The sequence below is a fragment of the Eptatretus burgeri genome, chromosome 8, assembly GCF_056783735.1.
Source record: "Eptatretus burgeri isolate ZD-2024b chromosome 8, Ebu_testis_v1, whole genome shotgun sequence".
Taxonomy (NCBI): domain Eukaryota; kingdom Metazoa; phylum Chordata; class Myxini; order Myxiniformes; family Myxinidae; genus Eptatretus; species Eptatretus burgeri.
The window spans coordinates 39,960,016-39,972,057 of NC_140968.1; the positions used below are offsets into that span (position 1 = coordinate 39,960,016).

At 44.4% G+C, this 12,042-nt stretch overlaps 1 long non-coding RNA gene across 2 annotated transcripts in view; it reads right to left on the reverse strand.

Annotated features, from left to right (window-relative positions):
* Positions 1-12,042, reverse strand: part of LOC147021586 (uncharacterized) — a 39,204-nt gene that overhangs the window by 26,092 nt on the left and 1,070 nt on the right. The window lies entirely within an intron of this gene.

The window sequence follows — 12,042 nt, forward strand, 5'->3', positions numbered from 1 at the left end:
GACACAGGGATATGGTACACCTATTTTAACTGGGGTATACACCGGCCCAGTACACTGGTACTCATTTCGCCGACCTCGGAAGGATGACAGGCTGAGTGAACCCCCTGGTGTATTAATTCAGTGGCTCAATGGGGATTGAACTCAGGACCTTTTGGATCCCAAGCCGCTGCCCTAACCACTGCGCCAACACCAGGCTCATGTTTAAGTTAAAATAAGATGAGTAAATGACCTTCGGTGGCGGTGTATTGTATGTAAACTGGTAGAATCAGTGCATCCAAAGGTTCACACAGGCTCGAGCTCCAGCCTGGGTTCCGATCGCTCGCATACTCTGCGAGCGCTGCCCCCAGGGCAGCTCATCAAACACGATGCCCCCAGAACCACAATCGCTTTCATCAAACGCATCGGGCTGAGGTAATCATGGATATTCCAAATTACAACCGGTTTTTCTGTGAAATTAAATCCTTGCCCGACAGTCCGTCACATCACGTGATCGGATTGCTTTTTTGTTATTAATGAAAACACAAGATGAGTAAAAAAAAAAACAGCACAAATCAAGGTGAAAACACGAGGTAAAGTAGCGATCGACACACGAGAGATGCTTTCACGAGAACTTCCACCGACGAACTGAATGAACAAAACGCGAAGATGTGGGTCGAACAGGTGGGGGAGACCCGTGAACGAACATGAACGCTTCGTTGTGTTCGGTTTTTTTAAAATGTATTCAGTTTTTAGGGCAAAATTCATTTTTCATTGATAAGAGACTACGGCAGCCGCACGAATAACGCAAGCCCACCATACACCCTACGTACGGTCGACGTGGAACACAACTATGTCACAAGTACGGCATGTCAAATTGCTATGGCCAACGTAGAAATGAAAAAAGTTATAACTCCGCGTTATAATTCCATGGCGACCCCTATGGCTTGTAAAAGATAGCCAAATGGCATAGGGCCACCCTGAGGCCATCGCAGAAACTCTGCGGCCGCCGCACATTTCTGTCAATTCAGAGGACGTTCGGCCACCGTATCCTCGCTGTAGAGCAAATGTGACTTCGGCCTTCGAACCACGAAGGCCAATCAGTTAACCACGAGTTCCAGTGTCCACCGTCTAATTTTGCCATTTAACTAGAGGTCACGTGGTTTCTTGAATGGGGAGCATGCCCTCGGCAAAGCACCAATCTTATCTTGATTAGATCTTAATTAGGGCGGCGAGTGTGACAGCGGCCGCTGGTGTGTGCCGACAATGACAGGTCAATTCGTGTGGTAATTACCTCCCAGTCTATCTAGGTTCGGACAGCCTGGTTTTGGCTTAGTGGTTAGGGTGGCGGCTTGGGATCCTAGGGTCCGGAGTTCAAGCCCCATTGGCCGCTGAATTAATACACACCAGGAGGTTGACTCAGCCTGTCATCCTTCCGAGGTCAGCAAAATGAGCACCAGTGTACTGGTAAGGGGGACACTGCATCAGCGGCAAAAGCCACGTCCCAGCCATTGATGCAACCAGCAGCCGCAGGCTGCACTCGATAGAGAGAGATCTAGGTTTGGACAATGCTGGATCAATGGAAGGAAAGGACACACACAGACAGGTTGGAACGTCAACAAAGCAATTTATTAATAATAAAATAAATAAATAAAAATCAATCAAAATAATCGTAAGCAAATAAATGTATAATCAATCAGGCACTGAAAGAAAAAGGGACAAAGAGCAGATGCTTATCTCTCTGCCTAACTTAACAATTAAACACGAGACATGGGTACCTAGCAGATCATTCCGGTGGGGAAAAAAGAGAAAACGTCTCACTCACCAAATTAAAGTTGTCGTATGTCAAATAAAAACGTCCTGAAATGTGTGAGCATGCCTTGTCCGTTGCCAGCGCCCACCCTTGCTGTGCACTCACTCGCGAACAGACTTGAACGCCAATCAACATCACGTCGTCACTCCCAGGAACCAGGGACGCCAATAATCGGGTACGCCAAGAGCAGGTCTCGAGCAGAACGAGCATCAACAGTCCGAGGGTCACCCACCGCCAGGAGCCACAACCGATGGACAGCTGTTTGGAGCTGTGAAAAGCTGAGGTGCTGTGAGAAACTAAGGATGCAAGGCCGTCACCAACTGTCACCAACTCGTCAACCGCCTGATTGGAACCGACGAAACAGCCAGCTGACTGGAAATGACCAAATGACCATCTGACTGAAAATGACGATATGACCGTCTGACTGGAAACCGATGAATTGACCGTCTGACTGGAACTGACGAAACAGCCATCTGACTGGAAATGATGATACGACCGTCTGACTGGAACCGACGAAACAGCCATCTGATTGGAAATGATGATACGACCATCTGACTGGAACCGACGAAACAGCCATCTGACTGGAAATGACGAAACGACCATCTTCCAAAGCTGCCAGAACCACAACCAGCGACCACCAACCAACTCTCAAAGCCATCAGAATCGCACCTAGCTATCGCCAACTGACTGACTCCAACTCACTCACTCGAAAAAAAAAAAAAAACCGGTCCTCTCTTCCTTTTTATAGGTGGCCCATCTGAGCGGAGCCTCAAGCAGACTTCAGCCAAATCCACCTTGCCTATTGGCCCATTGTTGCACTTGACAAACTGCCAGTTTTGTGATAATTCCTGGCCTACGATGCCATGTTTGTGGGGCGGACGAATGGCATGAATGAGCCATTTGCCAGAATTACCGAGTGAAATTGTGAAGCGCTCATAAAACGTCAACAACAATTATCACCTCAATGTTTAGCCCGATACGAAAAAGAGCCAGTTAGCATCCATAGAGCTGCTGAACGGGGTGCCAAACATCGATGGAAAAAGGCGGGTGTCGAGCCTCCAAGGGCTAACGGCTATCTCACGTGCATGAATGTGTCTGTCGTAAAGAGAAAAAGGAGCTTTCCATAAGAGAGGGAATCTATTCTTTATTCTTCTCAACGCATCGCAGTTAGAATTCCACCAGACATGGGGATGGGCCTATCCTGGACATGCATTTAGGGAAATAACTGTCTGAGGAGCGAGATGTTTGTATGCATCTGTTGGATCGGATTCCATAGTTTTCCATCGACGTGTGTCCATTCTCTCCACTCCCCCTTGTGCTTCCCTGATCCACTGGGCGGAGTCATCATCCAGGTCATCCGACCCATGGGGCGGTCCCAATTAAATATAAGTCCATTTCCTGCTTTCGGTCACTACATCGCATGATGCCACCATGGCTGACACACACTGGCTAGACAGATCGTGATGGCCTCTTGGTACATATGAGACATGTGCCTTTTGAGATGGGAAGTCCTCACCTGGTCCTGCTCACAAACAAGAGGTGTTTACGCATACAATATTACCCAAACTATCCTATCTATAAATTACATGCACTGCCTCCTCAGCATCACATTTTACAAGATGACTTATTCCGACAAATCACGGTTACATGGTAATCAAACCTACTTGAAAAACATGGACCATGTTATGCTTACCACAGTCAAGCTATGGATACTCTCCCCTGTCATGTTGCAAATATATATATATATATATATATATATATATATATATATATATATATATATATATATATATATATATATTTATATTGATAGATAGATATGTATTGTTATGGCCACGGGTACCAAGTGTATTATGAGGGGGTTAATCCTCATTTCTCCTCAGAAGAATCAGACCTGGAGCCACCGATCACAATTAACTTTGTGGTGCGGTGGGTTGCGAAACAACCACGAATGCCATTCAGTTAACCACGTGTTCCAGTGTCCACCATCTAATTTGCCATTTACCGAGAGGTCATGTGGCCTCCTGACCGGGATTAAGTAATGTGGCCGAGCGTTTACCGCTGGCGCATGCTGACTATGACAGGTTAATTAGTTTGGGAATTATAATCTCCCAGTCTATCTAGGTTTGGACAATGCTGGATCAATGGAAGGAAATGACAATCATGGACAGGTTAAAATGTCAACAAGGAATTTATTAAGAAAAATATATGCAGTGAAGGACTTTTTTTATTTCCTTGTCAATTAAATGGATGAATTAAAATCAAATGTTCAATCAACAAAATAATCTCAAACAAATAAATAATTCAACAAGCATTTGTAGAAAAATGGACAAATAGCAGATGCTTATCACTATGCCTTACTTAACAATTAAACATGAAACATGGGTACCCATCAGATCATCCAGGGGGAAAAATAAATCCGGTCTCGGCTTAACAAGGCAGAAGAAGTCGTGCGTTGATTAAAATTATCCAAAATATGTGAGCATGCCTTGGTCTATCTCTCCAAATGAGCTCTCCACATCTTGGCTTGTTTGCGCTGCCAGCGCCCTGCCTCACCGTGCACCCACCCATAAAAAGGGTCGAACAACAATCGACATCACGTCGCCATCCCAGGAACCAGCAACACCAATAATCAGGTATGCCAAGAGTCAGGTACAGAGCAGAACCAGCAGGAACAGGTCAACTGTCACCAACCACCATTGCTGCTGTCCCCCTCCATCAGGAACTGACAGGAGCCATCCCCAACCATCAGCAGGATCTCTCACCAACTCTGATCAGGATCTCTGACCAACTGTCATCAGGATATCCCATCAACCGTCAGCAAGGCAGTCCTCCTGTCCTTTTTTGGTGACCGGTGTGGGCGGAGCCTCAAGCACGACTTCAGCCAAATCCAGCTTGCCTATGGGCGCATCACTGCACGTGACCTCCAACCGTCCATTCTCACGGTCATTCTCTCTTGACCATCAAACAAGATGCAACTCCCAATTAACACAGGCTTGGCTTTCTATGCCATGTTTGGGGCTCTGGACGAACGCCAGAAAGCAGCCATTTGCTGGAACAACCGAGTGAAAACGTGAAGCGCTCACAAAACGTCAATGGGCAATTATCACCTCTTTGTTCAGCCCGATACGAACAAGAGCCAGTGAGTGTCCATTGAGCTGCTGAACAGGGTGTTGATCCCGACGGAAGAAGGTGGGTGTCAAGCGTCGATGGAAAAAAATGTGGGTGTCAAACGTCAATGGAAAAAAGTGGATGTTTGAGGTAAATGATCCGAGACCACAGCCATGTTTGTCCGTCAGAATAAACTGTCCAGAAGAAGTTTGTGGTGTGATTTAATGACTCAAATGTCCTGTAAGTCTAATGTGCAAATGATAACCAAAATAAAATGTGTAAATAGTGTATTTTCAAGCAAATGTGTCTTGATGGAAAGGGAATATAATGAGTCTCCGTTGGGCTAACGGTTATGTATTGCATATACAAATGGTGAATATTGCTCATGCAGAAATGAAAACTGATGTAAAATCATGTTATGAACGTGTCGTGAAGAGGAAAAGGTTATCCCATGAGAAATAGAGGGAACCTGTTCTCCACCCTTCTCCAACGCATCAGAGTCATAATCCCACCAGACAAGGGGATGGGTCTATTCTGAACATGCATTTATGGAAATAACTGTCCGAGGACCTGAATTTTGTGTGCATTACTCGGATCCGATTCTGAAATCCACAACACTATATGTAATATATATATATATATATATATATATATATATATATATATATATATATATATATATATATATATATATATATATTTATATATTGTTGCGGGCCGTGGGGTCAGGTGAGAAGACCACTTGGTGAGGGAAGCTACGTCTTTCCACAAGACTCCATGGAATTGTAGGCCGTCACACACTGCTGTCCCCCACAGTGGCACTGCGGCGTGGCAGCCCGCCCACCTTACAGCGAAAACGCACGCGACTCGCCGCATATGTCGGATTTCGGGTAGACGTTGGTGCCACAGGAAGATTTACCTCAGGAGTGATCAGAGGGGAGGGTACCGTGGGTTGTCGTGGAAGCTCAAAGCGACAGTCCAGCACCAAGCGCACGTCGCGGATTTTGCCTCAGAAAATTCCGTGACGCGGCGGGTCGCTTAACCGACAGTGGACGCCAATAACTCAACTGCGTGACCTTGGGTCCTCCCGTCTATGGGTTAATCGGGTTACCTAATTAATCGCGTGGTTTAATTACCGGGGAACCATGCCCTCGGTACGCCTTTCCCGAACCGGATCACTCTACCGGATCGGATCACTTTTCCGGATCGGATGCAGCCGAGCGACACTGCCAAGGACGTACCGGCAAAAAGGAACGGATCGTTGGGAATACATTCCTGTTTGGAGTTCGATTCGGACCATGCTGAACCAATGGGAGAAAAGACAAAAACGAGCAGGGAACACTCCAAATGATAATTATTTATTAACAAGCAAGCGAGGAAAGGTATGTGGCACCGTGAAGATTTATTGGGTATGTCACGCAGGGAAAGAGGAGAGAGGTGTGGAGTGCGACAATAATATAAGCAACTTACGAAAGCAGACACAGGGCAGACTTAACGCGAGATTAATAACAGTAACAACAATAATGATCTTCTACAGATTTACTTAACAGACAGGCGCCAGCCCACTCAGACACACACAGAAACAGATACTCCGATGAGAAGGGACTTTTGCAGCCAGGGAGGGAGGGGGTTGAGGTTATGCTCTCAGTACCTGGGCATTTCGGGGGAGGGGATGCTCCGAGGTGCCGTACCCAACAGTAGTCGCGTTGTCTCTGGCCCAAGCCATATGTGTGGAGCCTGTGTTCTGAAGGAGGAGCTTGAGTGGAGAAGGGCGGAATGCAGAGTGTGAGGGTGGAGTAGTGGGCGGAGACCAGAAACAGGAGGCGAGGTCATGTGGGCGGAGACGAGAAGCAGGAACACACCGTGTGAAAACACCCACACACACCACACCACACCACCTAGACGGAGGAGCTTCTCCGTCTTTTATAGAGCCCGAAGCTTTTATAGAGATCATGCCAAATTCGTCGTCATCACCCGAATCGGGCGCTTTGATTGGCCCCGACCCCTCACGTGGTCCGTCAGCTTGGGCCGGGTTTCGGGTAGATGTTGGTGCAACAGATCCTCCACGGCGGCACGGCAGCCCGCCCACCTTACAGCGAAAACGCACGCGACTCACCGCATTTGTCAGGTTTTGGGTAGACGGTGCAGCAGGCAGATTTACCTCAGGAGTGATCAGAGGGGAGGGTACCGTGGGTTCTCGTGGAAGCTCAAAGCGACAGTCCAGCACCTAGCGCACGTCACGGAATTTACCTCAGAAAAGAAAAGGAGAGTGGGAATGAAATGGACGGGAAAATGATTTTAATAACCCTAACTATTAGACCATCGCAACACACTCCCTGTTGGCCCGCTAAACAAAAGGGAGGGAACTATACACGTATATTAATGGCATAACTGTCTTGGGACACCTATCTGTTGTATGCATGCGGTTCAGAGAACCACAACAATATATATATATATATATATATATATATATATATATATATATATATATATATATATATATATATATTTTTCTCTTTTCACATTGACCCGCAATAGCATCTTTTATTTTTCATCATCCATAATTGCATGCACAATTTTTCACCATGAGTAAGCTGCTGCAGCTCACCACTTTCAAGTAAAAACAGACCTATGTGCTCAACATACAACACTTGGATGATTTTGTTATTTTCACTTAGCATGGTTTGGCAGGAAGGAACAACCAATCAACTTCGAGTCAACCACCAATCAAATTTCAATCAACTTGGTAAAAATCAACAACCAATCAAAATCAACTTTTTAACCGTGAAATGTCTAAATTTTGGGAAAGGGAAGATTTGCACATTTCCAGGTGGAAGGACCAGGTGGATCTTCGTTCAGTGAAGCATGCCACAGTGGGATAGTGAACCTACGGTTCCAAGCTGTTAGATAGCATCATGAGCTATCTTCTCAGATGAGAATGGTGAAAAGGCAAATCGATGGCATATTGTGGATTTGGGGCTTAAATGGTCGACACAGTGCTTGAATAAACAACAAATGGACTGGAGAGCCACCCCAGTCGATTTGCAGTAAGCAAAACAAAAAATTCCCCCCTATTTTTCTAGGCTATCTTTGGTATTTCAATGCTATTTAAAAACTTTTCCCCCCAAAATAGCAAAAAGATAGGTTTGCTTTCCTATTTTTTTTTTTTTGTTTTTACTATTTTGCAGATTTCAATGGTTGCAGTACTATTTTTTTCACTTTTTTCCCAACTTTGTTTTTTTTTTAATACAATTTTTTTGCTATTTTTTTCACTTTTTCCATACTTTGTTGTTTTACACCAAAGTGGTTGCTATTTTTTCACTATTTTCCTGGACTTTGTAGTTTTTACACCAAATTTGCTGCTATTTTTTCACTATTTTTATCTACTTTGTTTTACACTAAAGTGGTTGCTATTTTTTCACTATTTTCCTGCATGTGTTTTTTTTTTTTTACAGCAGATATAATGCTTTTTTTTCCCCTATTTTTCTGTACTTTTTTGTTTTACACCAGTCATTTTTCACTTTTTCTGGACTTTGGTTTTTTTACACCAGATTTGCCAGTTTTTCCACTATTTTTCGATACTTTGTTTTACACAAAAGTGGTTGCGATTTCCCCCCTATTTGTTTTGTTCAAAAACTGCCGATTTAAAATATATTTTCTCCTATTTATTCCCTATTTTTTTGTTTGAAACTGGCTATTTAAAATCTATTTTGCACCTATTTTTCTATTTATTTTTGTTCCAAAACTAACAGTAATATTTTTTTCTCCTATTTTTTTCCTATTTTTTGTTGTTCCAAAACTCACTAAAATATATTTTCTCAGAGGAAAAAAATTTTTGTATTTTTTTTTTATTCAGGCAAGCTCAAGAGTGTACGGACAGAAGTGAGGCAGGGGTATTTCACACAGTTGTTGATGTAAACAATGGTCATCCTGTGAGGGTAGTCATAGCTGGGACAAGAGAAAGGTTTAAAATAGGATTATGCATGTACCGATAGCTCAAAGCAAAGGGGATAGAGGGATACAGGGATGTACTCAGAAATGGGAGGTAGATTAACTGGATCACTATGGTCTGTGGGTATAGGTGTGCTTGTTATGTTGTGCTGATGGGATAATGAGATTCTCTGAATTTTTTTTGATTCAAATAAATAAATAGGTGTGGGTCTTAAGTGTGAAATAGTTTTCTGTTCAAAGATGCACACGTACACACATACATGTCAGAACAGTTGTTCACACAAAGGCACACCAATGTATGTGAAGTAATCCACTGGTACATCTGAAGAAATTTCAATATCCATTTCCACAAAACTCATGGAAACATGAACCAAAGCAATCATTGCAAATAAGGACATAATGCTCACGGTACGACCTGATGATCCCACAACCAGTGTGAACATGGAAAACAGAGCACTGTGACTGGATATGGTACTCAGAAACAAAAAGGAAAAGAAGACATTGTTAATTGAGGTTTCGGTACCCAGTGATTTTGGTCTAAATAACACAGAAATCATGAAAATGACCAAAAAGAAAATAAAGATCTCAAGAATGAAGTGAAAAGATCCTGAAAGCTGAAGAGCACAAACATTGGAGCAAAAGAGATCCTACAAACCATTCCTGGGAATATTACCACAAATGAACTACAGTTTGAGGCTATCTGGGGCTCAGTGACGATCCTGAAACAGCCCTCGAAACAAAACTTTGAGAACAAAAACTTCACAACTTGGTCCATGAATCGTGACCCTTTACAGAAATGAAGGAGGATACTTCGAGTCATGGGAGGGCTCCGTTATACCTTATGAAACCTGAATTATGGAGATAACAATCAACGACACAATTTTGAATATATTGAAATAATTTTTTTAAAAGAGAAACAAAACCTCTCCTTCCTCTCTCCTTACCCCCATGTGTTCCCCCATATCTTAAATGTTTTAAAGGGTGACGTATTGTTTGTTGTTTTACAACCGGCAGCCCTTCCCATTTGCTTTGCTTACTATTCCCAAGCTTCTCTCAACTGGGTGAATTGCCTTTACCTTACCTCCCCAGCGGTCGGCAGGACGTGCATTTGGAATTAATTGAGGGTGCTGGCACTAACTCATCTCCTCTTCATGGAAGACACCCTGGGGATCTTTAACGTACACCAACTAATGCTAGCAGACGAGACACCCCGACTTACGTCCATCTGATGGACAGCGCACGTTGGATGCACCACCCCATTGGTAAAGCACCCTTCCGATAGATTACAGTTCGGTTGGGAATCGGACCCATATGAGATTCTCCAAGTGTGTTACCTCCACACCATCCCATCGGATGATATGGCTACAGAATAGAAAAGGCAAATGTTTTGCAATCCTAATCCATCTCTTAACAATCAGGTTATTTATTTATTTATTTATTCGTTCGTGTGCAGCCTGCGGTTGCTGCTTGCATCACTTTCTGGGTGTGTGGCTATGTTGCTGATGCAGTCATTGCTGGTACTCTTTGCCAACCTTGTAAGGATGACAGGCTGACTGTCCTTGACTGAACCCACCTGGTGTTAATTCAATGGAAGGCATTAAACTCAAGACCCTAAGATCTTTAGCCAGCCACCTTAACTGTTAAGCCAACACCAGGCTTAATCAGGTGAATCAAAGCTTTTTAGTCTTGCTGACGTGGAAGATCCACAAGTTGAAAAGTTATTTTTAAATTCGCTGTGATCATGACCACATTTGAGCTGATGTCGTTGCATTAGCCCATTTGTGCAGATTTCACGATGTTGGAGGTGTTAATTAGGAGACAAACGGAAGCATATTTTTGGCTGAAAACATTTTCTGCATCTCTTTCGGAACGACTGCTGGGATCTTCAGAGCTGCCAAATTGGGTCCAGCAAATTTATTGAGCCAACCTCCAAGGCAGAGGAAATTCCGTGGGACTTGGCAGGCAAAAAAGGTCTCCAAGATCCATCAGTATCAGCTGCAAGTAAATTGGCACCTGGCTGAACATCCAATCCGACGCAAAGCAGGGATGGTGGTTTATAGTCAGTTTTAAATTCGAACTTCTTCTTTTTCGCTCGTATGCAGCACAAGGCTGTGGGGTAGCATCATTGGCTGAGGGTGATCCTCAAAGACCCCTCAGTGTTTCGTGAAGAGTTGGCATGTGACAACGAATGCCCTGAACAAATGACAAATTCCCACTCGACTCGAGACCATCAGGGTCTTTCTCGTGCACACCAACGTGCAAAATGAAGGTAGAAGAGTCACCTTGAGAGTGTATAGTTAATGCATGGAATGCTCTCCCTGGAAAGGAAGAGGCAGCAGAAACAGGAGATACGTTGAAACAGGAATTCGAGAGGTACTGTACCGAGCCTAGCGAGCAGCAATGGGGATGGAGATTGAGATAGAGGAACGGTCGGTTAGTAGCTTGGGTATCAGTATGGATGGGTAGCCTGGTGTTGGCTTCGTGGTTAGGGTGGTGGATTTGGGATTTTATGCCTGGTGTTGGCTTAATGGTTAGAGTAGTGGGCTTGGGATCCCACTCGGCTGTTGAATTAATACCAGGTGGGGTTAACTCTGACTGTCATTCTTCCGAGGTCGGCAAAATGAGTGCCAGCTTGCTAGTATCCTGTGTTTGAGTGGCGACCCGTCCAGGATTGTGCCCAATAGCCAAGGAGACTGCTTCGGCAGCACCAACGCTCTGCATAGAGTATGGTCCCAATTGATGGATGGTCTGGGATCTTAGGGTCCTGAGTTCGATCCCCGTTGATTGATGAATTAACACCACGTGGGGTTGACTCAGCCTGTCATCCCACCGAGGTCTGCAAAATGAGTACCAGTGTGCTGGTAACAGGGGTGGTGGCATAGTTGTGCCCCAACAAAATTATAGCTTCCTGGCAGCCAAGCTACCATACACAAGAAAAAGTATGGATGGGCCATTGTATCGGCCTATATATGTATCATCATCCGATAACACTTCTTAATCTACCAAAACGCAAGCGCGCGCGCACACACACACACACACACACACACACACACACACACACACACACACACACACACACACACACACACACACACACACACACACACACACACACACACACACACACACACACACACTGATGCTCTCCCTGCCACACTGTTTTCCTCCTACACTACCCTCTGCCTACCCTC